Source organism: Camellia sinensis, chromosome 2, assembly GCF_055761805.1.
Source record: "Camellia sinensis isolate YWXY chromosome 2, ASM5576180v1, whole genome shotgun sequence".
Taxonomy (NCBI): Eukaryota; Viridiplantae; Streptophyta; class Magnoliopsida; order Ericales; family Theaceae; genus Camellia; species Camellia sinensis.
The window spans coordinates 70,395,268-70,410,030 of record NC_138962.1 but is presented as its reverse complement, the minus strand read 5'-3'; the positions used below and the strand labels follow the sequence as shown (position 1 = coordinate 70,410,030).

General features: G+C 33.5%; 1 pseudogene; it reads right to left on the bottom strand.

Annotated features, from left to right (window-relative positions):
• Window positions 1-406: 406 nt before the first annotated feature.
• LOC145820722 (histone H1.2-like) lies at window positions 407-1,740 on the bottom strand (annotated as a pseudogene).
• Window positions 1,741-14,763: the final 13,023 nt, after the last annotated feature.

The window sequence follows — 14,763 nt, the reverse complement described above, 5'->3', positions numbered from 1 at the left end:
AAACTCAAATAGGTGTGAAGATAGAAACCTATTTGAGGTTGAAACAAAGGGATTGATAAAGCTGACTGGTGTAGAAGACACTGTAGGAGTGTGTAGATAGACTGCCCAAAAGATATACATAGATGTAGATATCGAGCCCTCAAAAGGTGTGCCCGCACCCTCAAAAGGCGTGTCATCAAAAGGCGTGTCCGAGTCATGAAAAGGCGTGCCATGAAAAGGCGTTCCAGGTTGTCGACGTCAAAAGGCGCGCGATGCGTGTGGCTGCTTCTGTGTCATGGTCTTTATAAACCGAAGATGTTAATGTAAATGTAAATTGTAAATAGTAAATCACCACTACCTACCACCATCACCTACTCCTCACCTACTCCTCACCTACTACACTCACCCTCTCCTACATAATGAGCCACTCACCATTTGTAATATACACAACAAGCATACATTATTCAATAATACAATTTTCTATTTCTTTTATACATCTGTTTTAACATGGTATCAGAGCTAAGTTAAGAACTTAGTATTTTTCGCTTCACCGGCGGGCGGCAACCTCGCCTTGGCCGCCCGCCGGACCTCAACCTAGTCCGCTAAAATTTTCTACACATACCTTGAAATTTCCCTTCTTCAACCTTCTTTGTCTTCACCGGCGTAACCGCCTTCGCCTTCGCCTTCGCCTTCGCAACAACCGTCTTCTTCACGGGAGCTTTCACTATCGCCGCCGCAGCAGGAGCCTTCTTGACAGCGGCTGATACAGGCTTCGCCGCCGAAGATAGCTTGAACGAGTTCTTAACCTTCACAAGCTTCTCAGATGCGACGAGCTTCTTCAACTGAACGAGCAAAAGCTTCTTGAAATTCGGCCGCAGATGAGCTTTTTTGCTTCTCTTCGATGAACTTCGCAATCGCGTACTGGCTCGTCGCCGGCGTCGGAGGCCAAGCTCCGGCATCGTCTCCTACTTCCACCCCAGCTCCGCCGGCTACTACTCCACCAGCCACTCTGTTCCTCCACCTGCACCGCTTGCTGCTCTACCTATCTACCAAGCTCATCTGCAAACCCAATGAGGAACACATTTTTAATATTTTTACATCAACTTCTCTTATCTTTCCACTTTCTTTTCTTTTTTTATATTTATTCTACTCCATTTGTTTGAAAAGCAACCGACACCTCACCTGGCTTACACACCACCCACGATTATCACACTTTTATTTTAATATATATATCTCTTAAAATAATGAATCATAATCTTCTTTTTGAAAACATAATCATCAAACAAAAACACAACACAACCACCCCCGTTATCACACTTTTATTTTTATATATATATATATATATATATATCTTAAAATAATGAATCATAACACCCAAACCATGGGCTGGTTCCACTTTCATGCTTTTCTTTTATTTTAATATATATATATATATATATCTATATTTTTTTTTATTCTAATATATTTCCACTCCCCCTACTTTTATTTTATTTTATTTTATTTTTATCTTTCTTTTTTCCATCAATATTTCATTATTTTACCACTCGTTAGTGAGCATCACCTTTTTTTTTATTATCTTATTATTATTATTATTATTATTATTATTCTTATTTTTTTTATTCCACCAAAAAAAAAAAAAAAACAAAACAAAACAAAACAAAAAAACAAAAAACACAACGTTTGAATCTCACATTTCCTTTTTATTTTTTTTTTGCACACCAAACTTATTTTATTCATCTCGGGATTCATCCCGGTCACCATTTTACACCACAAAAAAAAAAACAAAAAAAAAAACCAAAACAAATCCGAACAGTGGGATTTTTCTTCTCTACTCTGCCGCCGGTCTTTTCTTCTTGCCTCCGTCCTGGGCGGCCCTTGCCGGTGTTGCCTCCGTGTTTCCCACTCCACTGGGCACGATCACTACTCCCTGCTCCTCCACTGCAGCATATGGCGGCCCTCCAAATCGGAACATCACGGTGGCCTTCCGCTTCAGCTCCTTGTTTTCTGCCCTTAGCACGCTTATCTCTGCTCGCGCATCCTTATACATGCGTTGGAGCAGAGCCAGCTGGGAGTTTAATTGCTGCACCTCATTTGTCCTACTCTGCAGCCGGTGCGACAAGTTTGTGACCGCCGTCATGGACTCCACACATGCCTTCAAAGTATACTGATTAGCCTCCACATCCGTTTGCCCTGCCATTTTTTGCTCCACCGACTGCATCGGAAAGTTCAACGGAGCAAACCCAGTGGTGTTTGGTTGAGGTTCACGGGACACCGCACCAGTTCTCTCTCCTGTGGACTCGTTGAGATCGGGAAAGAGAGTGAGCAGCCCACGGGAAGACGAGGCCATTTTCTGGGCAACAGAGTGTTACAGATTCAAACATTAAAAAACATAATAAAAGAAAATACCGACACTTGCACAACATTCTCCTTGTTTCTTAATGAAAACAAGACGAACTAAACAAGGGAAGAACAAGTAAAAGAGTAAAATAAAAAATCATTGTCACTGAAATTATCATCATTGCCGCAATCAACATTAATGTCATCACCATAATCATCATCATCACCCACGGTGTCATCCAACTCACAAAAAAAAAAAAAAGGTTAAAATTACTGTTTTTGTATCAAGTTGTGTTGAATTTTTTTTTTTTGGTTAAAAGAACTATTTTTTCAGCATAAGTTTAGGGAAAAAGAACTAAAGTAGTAGAGAGGAGAAAAATAAAAAATAAAAAATAAAAAACAGTACACAGTCAATCACACAAAAGGGAAGCAGAAAAAAGTGAAGAATAGGAGGAAGAAGCAGAAAAAAAATGAAGGAGAAAAAGTAAAAAAAAACACAAACACAAAAACACAAAACAAAAACAAAAAACAAAAAACAAAAACAAAACAAAACAAAAAAGAATACAGAACACAGTCGAACAGAGATAACAGGACGAGGAGGAAAAAAGAAGTCGGAAGAAGAAAAAAACGCAGATTCGAATTCGAATAGAGAGAAGAAGAAGAAGAAGAAGAAGAAGAAGAAGAATTATAAGAGTACCTCGTTCCAGTTCCAGCAAATCTGAGTTTTGAGGTCCAATCTCTATTTCCCCAAATTCTCTTGCCCTAATGGAATGTGCTCTTGAGCTTGGAGAAAGATTTTGGAAAAAAATTTCAAAAATTTTGAACCAAACAAAATTTTGAAAATTTTTCTCAGAAAATTGTATCTTAATAAAAATCAAAATCTTCTTTGCTTGCAAAGTTACATTTTAGTAATTTTTTATTTTTTTTCCTAAAATATGAGATTAAAAATATTAGTATGTTTGGGATATTTTTTAGTTTTTTATGAAAAAATATGCAAAAAAGTTTTAGAAAATTTCTTTAATTTTTTTATATAAGATGTTGACTTTTTGATTTTTTTATAATTTTTTGACTTTTAGACTAAAAAATTAAATTGCCAAACGACATCTTAGAAAACGTATTTTGACTTTAAAACTAACACAATACCCTCTTAAACAACATTGGCAGGAGTCGCGATCCCGTAAAGATCTTATACGATCTTGTGCCAATCTTACTGTAAGTGCAACCTTAGGCCATGTTTGTTTGGGCGGACTGGATTAGTATTCCCATGACTAATAGTCCTAGGACTACGAATCCGTTGGATTATGTATCCTATCTTAACTAATAGTCAAGTTTAAAATAATTAGTCCGTACTTCAATTGTTTAACCAAACATCGGATTAATAATTTTATTGGATTATTAGTCCAATCCCAAGCTCATGTCCACCCAAACAAACATGGCCTTAAAGTGTATTAGTTGATTCAATGGTGAAATATTCGGAATTGGGGTGCCTATTGTACACCCAGCACAACAGGCACTATTTTGCAACACTATTGGCTTATTTTGGGGTCTGCATTGATAATCCGAACCATTCACATTTTAGAGTATATTGAGTAGAATATATCTGTCAAAAATCAAGTTAATCGAATATTGTTAACCCTTTCATCCACTCACATTGTATCTTAAAAAATAAATGACATTGTGATTTAAAGTATTAAAATGAATACAAATGTGAATGGATAAAAAGGTTAACGATATCCAATTAACTTAATTTTTCACAGGTATGTTGTACTCGATGTACTCTAAAATGTGAACGGTTCAGATCATCAAAACGAACCTCAAAATAAGCCCATAATAAAGCTGCACAACAGTACTTGCTATGTTGGGCGCACAGCAGGCAGCCAACTTCGAAATATTCATGGTGTAGTTGAGTGATTGGTAGCCTAATTAATAGTACATGTTTGTTTAGTGGACACAAGTAATCAAACAAATTTTATATTTGATTAAGAAAATTGGGGTCCGTATAAGGGACTATTGAATAGCAGTAGTTAGGGGTGGGCAACGGTTTATCCGATCCGCAAAAACCGTCCAACCCGTCCAATCCGCATACAAATGGGCGGTTTCGCAAATACAATGCGGGCGGATGCAGTTTGAAATATGGCATCTTTGCGGGTTGCGGGTTTAACCCGCACCCGTAAGAAACCGCCCGCACTTTATTTATTTATTTATTATTATTATTATTATTTTTTATCTTAACTATTGATTTTATTTCTATATCTCACCTAGATATTTTTGTCCAAAGCAAAAGACCCTTTATTTTGAACTTACTCTAGCATTATATTTGCTAATAGTATTATATCAACTGAAACTGAATAAATACTGATCATATTATCATTGTTACATAACTGAACTTGTCCCGGATGAAGTGTGATTTGAAATTTTAAATTCCTTAATGAATATGGAGTTATAGTTTAGGATTTTGAAATATATGCTTGTGTTAGTTTATGATTTGATTTAAGATTTTGAATGATTTATTTGTGTTACGAATTGATTTTGTTGTATTTTTAATTTAATAAGTTTTAATTCATTAATTATTAATGTTGGAGCATTTTAGAAATGGGGAGAAAAGGGCCCAAAATAAATATTTACAAAACAGGAAAAAAATAAAGCTCAAAAATAAATTTTTAAAGAAAAAAGTCCAATCCGCAAACCGCCCGCAACCGCCCGTACATCCGTGAATCCTATTTGCACAAACCGCAAACCACACTGCAGGCAGTTGCGGGTTGTCTTTTCCCCAAACTGTATAGATGCGGGTGGGTCCAAACCGATCCGTAAACCGTCCAAATCCAAACCGCGAACACCCTTAGTAGTAGTTCATTTGTTCAATTTCACTCTCTAGTTCTCAACTAGTGCAAATCCATGTTGAAAGCATTCAACAAAAGCCAAACACAACCGAGGTTTAACAATTAATTGAGAACTGTTATGGCTCCAACAATTGAGCCCAGCAGATTTATGGAGTCACTGCCGCGATATAGTCTAGTATGCAAAATGAATGGTTTTGGCCCGATTGCATGTTAGTGCTTCTATGCTTCTAGTGCAACTGAGTATTTAGCACCAGTGGATGTCTTCTTGTGTTCTCTTTATGTATCAATTTTAATTACTCACAAGTGCAAGAATTTATTAGAATATAGACGAGGCAAAAATAAGGTCGAATCAACGGAGATTTAATGGTTAAAAATAATCAATTAATCTTGATATAAATGACTTAATCTAATAGAACAAATTCTTGAATTTTAATAGAATGAACAATAATAAAATTACAAATATTGAAAAGGATTTAATCAAATAATTGAAATACTAGGGCAGTAGAATCTGTCACATACATTACATTTATAATATTCATATTAATAAATTCTTCAATTTTTCTTCACAATAAATTGGTAAACAAACTCTTTTATTGCAGATGATATAATCATGAAAGTATTTATTTATTTATTTTTTAAAATATATTTTTCTTTCATCAAACAAAAAGTTCAAAATCAAAATATTCATTGAATCCATTAAAACACAACTTATATCCTCTTTTAACAAATCATAAACTGAATCTAACAAAAAAACAATGAAAATCTAACCTTAATTATTTTCAGTTAAAAATAGACGAGTGAATAAGAAGAATATTTATTCAATTAAAGCATATATTTATTGAAGGAATGAAGTTATATAAAAAAATATAAATAATCAAATATGTAATTTCATCCTAATCCTAGGAACAAATCTAGCCTAACTAATAAAATTAAAAACAATAATTGAGAGATACTTAGGGGTTGTTTGGGGTGTCTTAAATAAGTGCATTTTTTTATCTTTTTGAAATAAAAAGTTGAGGAAAAAAATATGGATGTTTGGATTAACTTTTTGACTTTTTATGAAAAAATGTGTATTAAAAAATTGTATAAAGAAGTGTGTAAGAGAAGATTGGGGATGAGTGAGTGACAGCGGTACAACCTGCCATCCGAATTCATGCAAGAAATTATTGGGTACTTTTTGGGCATTGCAGTGGACTGTTTTGTTCGACCCGTGGAGGCCATCATGGGTCTCATTTTGATAATCTGAATCGTATAGAAATCGTCGAGTATTATATGCCTGTAAAAAATCATATTGATCGGCTATCGATAGCTATCTAATCAGATTTATTTTTTTCAATCGTTAATTATAACACCATCCATTTTTTCATACAAAACTGATTTGATCATGTAGTTATCGATATCCGATCAATGTGATTTTACACAGACATATAGTACTCGATGAGTTTTACACATTGAACGGTTCAGATTATCAAAACGGGACCCGTGATAGGCCCCCACTGGCTGAACAATAGTGTGTCAAAATTGCCCCAAACTGTCCTACTTTTCTGTCCCAAAGCTGCAAGGCCAAAAAGTAGGAATGATTGTTGAGTTGTATGAATTTGTGAAAAATTATTTTTTTAATATTTTTTTAGGTGAATAGGGATAACTTTTTAACTTTTTGAGTAATTTTTTGATTTTTTTACCTTTTTTAGGCTATGCCAAACCAGCCCTTACTTGAATTCATTGCATTAAATAATAAATACTCTCCTCCTCCTTTAATAATTGGAATACTCTCCAAAAATATAAAGAGACAAATAACTAAACATAAAATAAAACTCTAATAATTTAACTTGCAGGTGTTTACCTATCTATTTATGAGAAAAATAAAAGACAAACCTAAAAGGGTTGAAAGTTCCATATCATATGCAAGTTAATTTCAGCCATTGGATTTGATTGAATTAATCTAAATCGTTGAATATTTTACCCAATTTTTACAATTTATCTGCTAAATCGGTTGAAACTTTTCCCGGTCATTCTCTCTCCCTCATCAGTCTCTCTCTCTGTTGTCTTGGTCTTTTATCATCTCTCACTCTCGTCTCTTGCTTTCGAAGGCTTCTTGAAGATCTCTGTCTTCTCCAGTAACTTATTGGTTCAAAAGAGTTCTCATTGAAGAAGAGGTATGGCTTGAATTTGATACATTATATCTAATAATGGATTCTTTGCCTAGTTGGTTACTCTCTTACTTCTTGTTTTTAATTTTTTTTTTCCTTCTATATTTTATCTCGTCTCTCGTCTATGTACAGTTTAAATGTAATATTTGATTCATGGCCTCATGGGTTTCAATTGAAAAATTAGTAATTGAAAAGTTAGGTTTGGGATTGTAGTTAACTTATTATATTTGTAATTGATTAAATTGTCTGTGTAACTTCATTTTGATTTTCATTCAGTTGGTAAATAAAACAACGGCCAATTAGTACCCAGTAACCTTGACATAGTGGACAAAGTGATTGTCCTAAGGTTATTAGGCCAAGGTGTAAATAGGAGAAATTATTCAATGCTCGTGGAGCAAGGGTAAATAGGCAATTCAATGTAAATTTTTATGATTTTTATTAGGCCAGATGAAAGGTAAAATTGAATTCATAAATAAAATATCTAACACAACTTGATTATAAGATATATTGGGTGGAATTATTTGGTAGAGTTTGATACATTATGTCTTCACCATGATAAAGGATTCTTTTAAAATTGGTCACCGTCTTACTTCGTCTTCCTCTATTTATTTATTTATTTATATTTTATCTACTGTATTTTGGAGTTCCATGACTCACCTTTTTGGATATACATATGATCAATCACTTTTTGCTCATCTGTTTACACATCAATTTTATGTTGGTGTGCCTTTTTTTTTTTTTTTTTTTTTTTTTTAAATATCTTGTTTCATTAGCAATTCTATTTAAGTTCTTGGAATTTAATTTGATCATATTTATGATGTTTGTATAAAACTAATGAAGAACAAAATCAAAACAATTGGGGAGTTTGCCTTGGACAGAGTTTAAGAAACTCTAATAAACATGAATTCAGAAGAGTTGGGTTTTGCAAGAAAAAGGCTCTTTAAATTTTGGTATATCTTTCATGGTGATCTATATAGAAAAGGAGAGTCATATATATACTGCTGCAACCCCAAGGCAAGTGGCCGAGCGGTAAAGCTTGGAGGATAAAATCCACAGGTCTCGAGTTCGAGTCACACCTTGGGGCCACTGGAGGTTTGCCCGGTCGTTAACTTCAGGGCCCTGAGATTAGTCGAGGTGCGCGAAAGCTGGCCCGGACACTCAGTTATCAAAAAAAAATATATACTGCTGCCATAGTTTATCTCTTTAACTGACTCAACGTAACGTTCACCACTTTTCCCTCAACTCTCTGCAATCAAATAGGCAACAAACTCCAAGTAGTAGTTATCCATTTAGATTAGGTTTTCCACTACTTGATGGGTCCCTCCTGCCAAGTAATTCCCATACTGACTGGAAAAGATCCAACCCAAATATGGTATGATTAATCTTATATTTGACCAATGAATTGGGGTTTATTTAATTTGACCACCAACTGCGGTTATGTTTGGCGTTGAGGGATTTTAGCCACATACCCCAACATCTCCCGCTTGGCTATAAGCCCGAGATGTTTACTCATAAGTTAGACCCATATAGCAGCGATATGTCACTTAGAGCATGTTTGATTGAGGGGATTAGAGCATAGGATTGAGATTATTAATCCGTAGGCCTTAACATTTTAGTCTAGGATTATTAATCCAATGGACAATTAATCCAACAAATTTGTAAGATTATTAGTAATGGGGTAGGGGTGAGATTATTAATCCAATGGATATTAATCCAATTGGATAGTGATTACCACACTAATTTAATAAGATTATTAATACTTCACTATTAATCTTGTGAATTAAACATGACCTTAAAATCTTGAGTTTCAATTGGCTTTGTCAGTGGTTCTGCAACCATATCTTTTGTACAAACATAATCAATAATAACAATCAGCATGCTTCGTTATCATTTTTCAAAAAATGCTTTTTAAAAAATTCTACTTTCTTATTTTTCGTATTTTTTTGTTTTTACTAAATTTTTTTAATATTTTAAACAATTTTTTATTTTTTATTTTTAGACATACCTAATATAAATATACCTAAATTAAAAAGAAAATTGAAAAAAACCTTTTAAAAATTCACTAAACTCCAAAAATACAAAAAAAATACAAGAATTCAGTATATTTTTTATATTTTTATGTATTAATTAATTTTTAAAAATATTTTTTTACAAATTTTTTACTTTTTAGATACATCTAAGTAAGATGCATCTAAAAAAGTAAAAAAAAAATGTATAAAATTTCAAAAATATTTACTAAAAACAAAAAAAATACGAAAATCAAAAAATTTAATTTTTAAAAAACTTAATTCAAAAAACTCAAAGTGATACTGTAGCTCAATGTGCTTACCTTTTGGCCAGATTTTCCCATTTTTAATGGAATTTATCGTAGCCTCATTATCACAAAAAATGTGAATGATTATGTAGGCAATCTTTAAATCATTTAAAAACCATTTTATCCACACAACCTCAGAAACAACTGTACTGCAAGCAACATATTCGGCTTCCATAGTACTTTTAGCTATGTAGCCTTGCTTTTTACTGGACCATGAAATAGCACCACCACCAAAAATGAAAACATAACTCGTGGTTGATTTTGTATCATCTATGTCACCAGCAAAATCTGCATCACAATAGCCGTTAACATGTTTAATATTAGCTTGATATGTTAAAGAAAGATCTAATGTGCTTCGAACATATCTAAGTACACGATTCACAGCCAATCAATGTGGTAAACCCGGATTACTTTGAAATCTACAAATTAAACCAAAACATAGCTAAGATTCTGTCTAGTGCACAACATGGCATACATAAGACTACCAACAACTTCAGCATATGGTTTAGATTTCGTTTCGTCAAATTCTTTTTCAGCTTTTGGAGCCATTTTCTTAGACAATTTTGCTCCCTTATAAATGGGTGATTCCATGGGTTTACAAGAATCCATTTTAAACTTTTTAAAAATATTTTCCAAATAAGGTTTTTGAGACAAACTCAATTTTCTTTGCTCTCTATCTCTAGAAATCTTAATTCCAAGTACATAATGAGCTTCTCCCATATCTTTCATTTCAAATTTAGTATTTAACCTAACCAAACCAAACAAAACCTTAAGTCCCATCAAATGGGGTCGGCTACATGAATCATTTTTCTCCACGCGGCCCTATCAAAGGCCATTTTATTAGTCAAATTAAGTAGATTTATATATCTATTTATAACGCTAGCCAATGTTAATCTAGGCCTACCCCGTCCCCTAATACTTTCTTCTACCGTTACAGCGTCGCATCTCCTAACCATTCGTTTAATTCCAAAATTTTACTTAAAGTCATTTCTAGCAAGTAAAATATCATCTACATACAACGGAGAATAATATCATAACTCCCACTAATCCAAGTATATACACAATGGTCCTAGTTATTTGGAAGAAAACCATATGTTATAATTGCATTATGGAAAGTATGGTACCATTGTCTTAAGGACTGTTTTAATCCATATAAAAATTTATTTAATTTATACACTGTCTTTTATTTTCAATTTCATATCCATGAGGTTGGTGCATATAAATTTCTTCCTTTGAGTTCACCGTTAAGAAACGTGGTCTTTACATCCATTTGGTGAAGTTCTAAGCCTAAATATGCTACCAAGGACATTAATATTCTCATTGATGTAAATTTAGCAACCAGAGAGTATGTCCCATCATAATCTATTCCCTCTTTTTGTGTGCATCCTTTAGCCACTAGTCTATCTTTATATTTATCTATAGTTCCATTCGATTTAAATTTCTTTTTAAGAATCCATTTACATCCAATAGCTTTTCTATCTTGCGGTAAATCTACTAGTTCCCAAACTTTATTTTTCCCTATAGATTCTATTTCTTCTTTAATTGCTTCTTTCCATTTTAAAGAATCGATTGAGTTCATAGCATCATTAAAATCTACCAGATCATTAGGATCTTCTTCACTATTGAAAACATAATCAATGTGTTTGGTTTCAATTTTTTAAATTCAGTTTTTTGAAAATTGAGTTTTATATTTTTCGTGTTTTTTTGTTTTAAGTGATTTTTTTTACTTTTTTAGATATACCTTACTTAGATGTATTTAAATAGTAAAATATTTATAAAAATTAATAAATTCACAAAAATATTAAAAATGTGCTGAATTCTCGTATTGTTTTTGTATTTTTTTGGTATTTAGTGTATTTTTTAAATATTTTTTCACAAATATTATACTTTTTAAGTGTATAATTTTTTTTTTTAAAAATTGCTTTAAATATTAAAAAAATTCATTGAAAACATTAAAATACAGAAAATAAAAGAGTAAAATTTTCTGAAAACTATTTTCTGAAAACCAGAACCAAACAAGCTGAATAATCTTTTAAATAGCTTGGTGGATTTCTTTCTCTTTGTATTCTAGTTGAAGTATCTTTGGGAGGAGGTTCTTTTATTACTTGTTCAATTGGTTGTATTCTTTCACTTTCTTTGGTAATTTCGCACAATTCCACCATTTTCTCAATTTTATCCAAATCGTCTTCAAAGAAAAAGCATCTCTACCTTCAATTACACCCACCAAACCATCATTATGGTGAACAAGAAATCTATAACCTATGGAATTTTCACAATATCCAATGAAAGTGCATTTTATTGATTTTGGAATTTTCACAATATCCAAACTTTTTAGTGAGAAAGACTAGGTTTAGTACCATACCAAAGTTCATAAGGTGTCAATCCTACTGTTTTTGAAGGTACTATCAAGTATGTAAATAGTAGTGTCAGTCAAGTGCCTCACCCCAGAAAGTAGAACTTAAGTTTGCATTGCTAAGCATAGACCTCACCATGTCGAGTAGTGTTCTGTTTCTCCTTTCAGCTATACCGTTTTGTTGAGGTGTGTAGGAAATAGTCAATTGATGAATTATTCTATTTTCTTTACAAAAAGTTTCAAAAATACCAGACATGTATGCACCACCCTGGTCGGTTCTTACTAATTTTATTTTTCTTCCTAATTGGTTTCTACCTCTGCCTTGAATTCTATAAATTTTTGTAGTGCATCTGACCTATTTTTTTATTAAATAAATGTAACCATATCTAGAATAATCATCCGTAAAAGTTATAAAATATTCCATGCCACGATGATTTTTGACATATAGAAGATCACATATATCCAAATGTATTAATTCTAACAAATCTTTTGCCCTTTCTAATTTTTTAAGTTGTTTTCTTGTCATTTTACCACTTAAACAAGATTCACATGGTTTCAAGTAAAAATCTAAATTTGGAATTAAACCGTTGTTTGCCATTTTCTTCATTTATTATAATTTATGTGTCCTAGTCTCATGTGCCATAAAATAGAATTAACATGCACATCACAAGAAAAATCATAATAAGAGACATCAATATAAGCAGAAGAAGAACCATTCATTTTATTAGCAGCATGCAAACGATAAAGTCCATCGATTTTTGTTCCCCATACATGAATACGACCATGTTTCCCAATGGAAACCTTAGATGATCGAAAACGAACTTCAAAACACTTTTCATCTACATGTGGCACAAATAAGAGATTGCGCCTCATATTAGGTGCATAAAGCACGTCAGTCGAGAAGGTTGTTTTGTCCAGGCAGTGGTATCCTCACTGTGCCAATTCCTAGCACATCACAATAAGTATTATGTCCCATGTACAATTTGTGATCGCCGGCTTTCCCCTCCTTCATCTCCCCAAAATTATCTCTAGTCTTAGCCACATGTCGAGAAGATGCTGAATCAACCAACCAACCAAGAGACTCACAGTCCAAAAGAAGTGAAATGTGATCAAAGAATCAAGAATGGAATTTTGACTTATGATTGCAATTTGAAGAAGCGTTTATTTACCATGTGTTTTATTTATTTATTTTCCCTTTTTGTCTCATTTATTGACGACTCTCTTTTTATTTTTGCTTTGTTCTATTTTTTCTCATTTGAATTTTTTTTTCCCTGACACTTCTTTTATTTAGTTAAAAAAGAAGTAATAGTGATGAGTCACCAAACCTTTGTTTTGTTATTTTTTTTTTCTTATTGAAACGTCTTTGAATAAAAGAAACAAGATAAAAGGGAAAGTAGTAGTTATATATATGCCATTATTATGTGTATAGTGAATGGAATGAATAAAAGTTCCTGGAAGTCTATAATGACTGGCTTATTTTTGAAGAAAATTGTTAGAAATTGGGCGCCCATGTGGCATGACCCTTAGAACCTTTTGAACCTCATCCAAATGGGTTTTGAATTTAAATTCAAAACTATTTGGATGAGCCACTCAGGATATATATCTATCATATCATGATATGGATAGATGATATAGATATCAGATATTATCTCATTTAACCAATGGATAAATGAGATAAATATAATATATATCTGATATATGGTTATGGGTAACCAAGAGAGAAAACAACGTAGGTTTTGTTTTCTACCCATAAACTGACTCTCTCCCAAGATACAACGATCAAGTCAATTGCACTGTGGTTTGTGTGGGTGATATTCACCATTGTAATATCACCCCACTGATGGGATTGATTTATCAGACTCTGGAAGCACGTGATTTATCCACGAGGTTCTATCATCGAAAGGTATGATATGATTATTTTATCCGCTGCATAATTGTTTGTTTTTATTTACATTGGTATCAGAGCCATTGATGGATATTTTCGTGTTTCTATTTTTACATGCGTATATATACATGTATATGCATGAATATTAATGGAGGAGGAAGATGTAGTGCACGGTTTTCTTTTTTGCATTTTAACTCCATTTAGATTGAGAGAGCGATATACCTCAATTTTATGTTGCTTAAATGTTATTTTTTATGCCATAAATGTTTTTATTGTGAAAAATGGAGTCCGTCAGTACAAAAATCGGACCGGAAAACACCCGGGAAGGCGGCGCGTGTGATTCACGCGCTGTATGACGCCGAGCAGCAGCTCCACGCGCCACCACGCGCCACCACGCGCCGAGCGCGTTAGGCACGCGCCCCCACGCGCCACACGCGCGATCTGTCAGCTTCCTTCCACACGCGCGCGTTAGCCGCGCCGCTTCCAGCCGCGCCACGTGTGCGACACACGCGCGCCATGCGCCGCGCCGCGCCGACTCGCGCCGAGTTGCGCTGAGCCGCGAGCCGAGCCGTTTTTCCCCCTGGCTTGGCTCTAAGGCTCTGTTTGTTTGTTTTTTAATTCTGAATTGCGTTAATTGGCCATAATTTATTCGTTATAGCTTTGTTTTAAGCATGGTTGGTACCCGTAGACTCAGAATTAATTTTTCTACATTCTGTAAAATTTTGAAAATTTTACGAAAATAAAAAATATTTATTCTGTGTTAATAATTCATTTTTTATGCTTTAAAATGATGCTGGTATTGCATAAATAATTTTATGGGGTTGAAATTTTTATTGTGGACTTCTGAAATGTTTTAATATCTACTGGTAATATTGTCTCATTTTATCAGTTTCTGGATTTTTTAT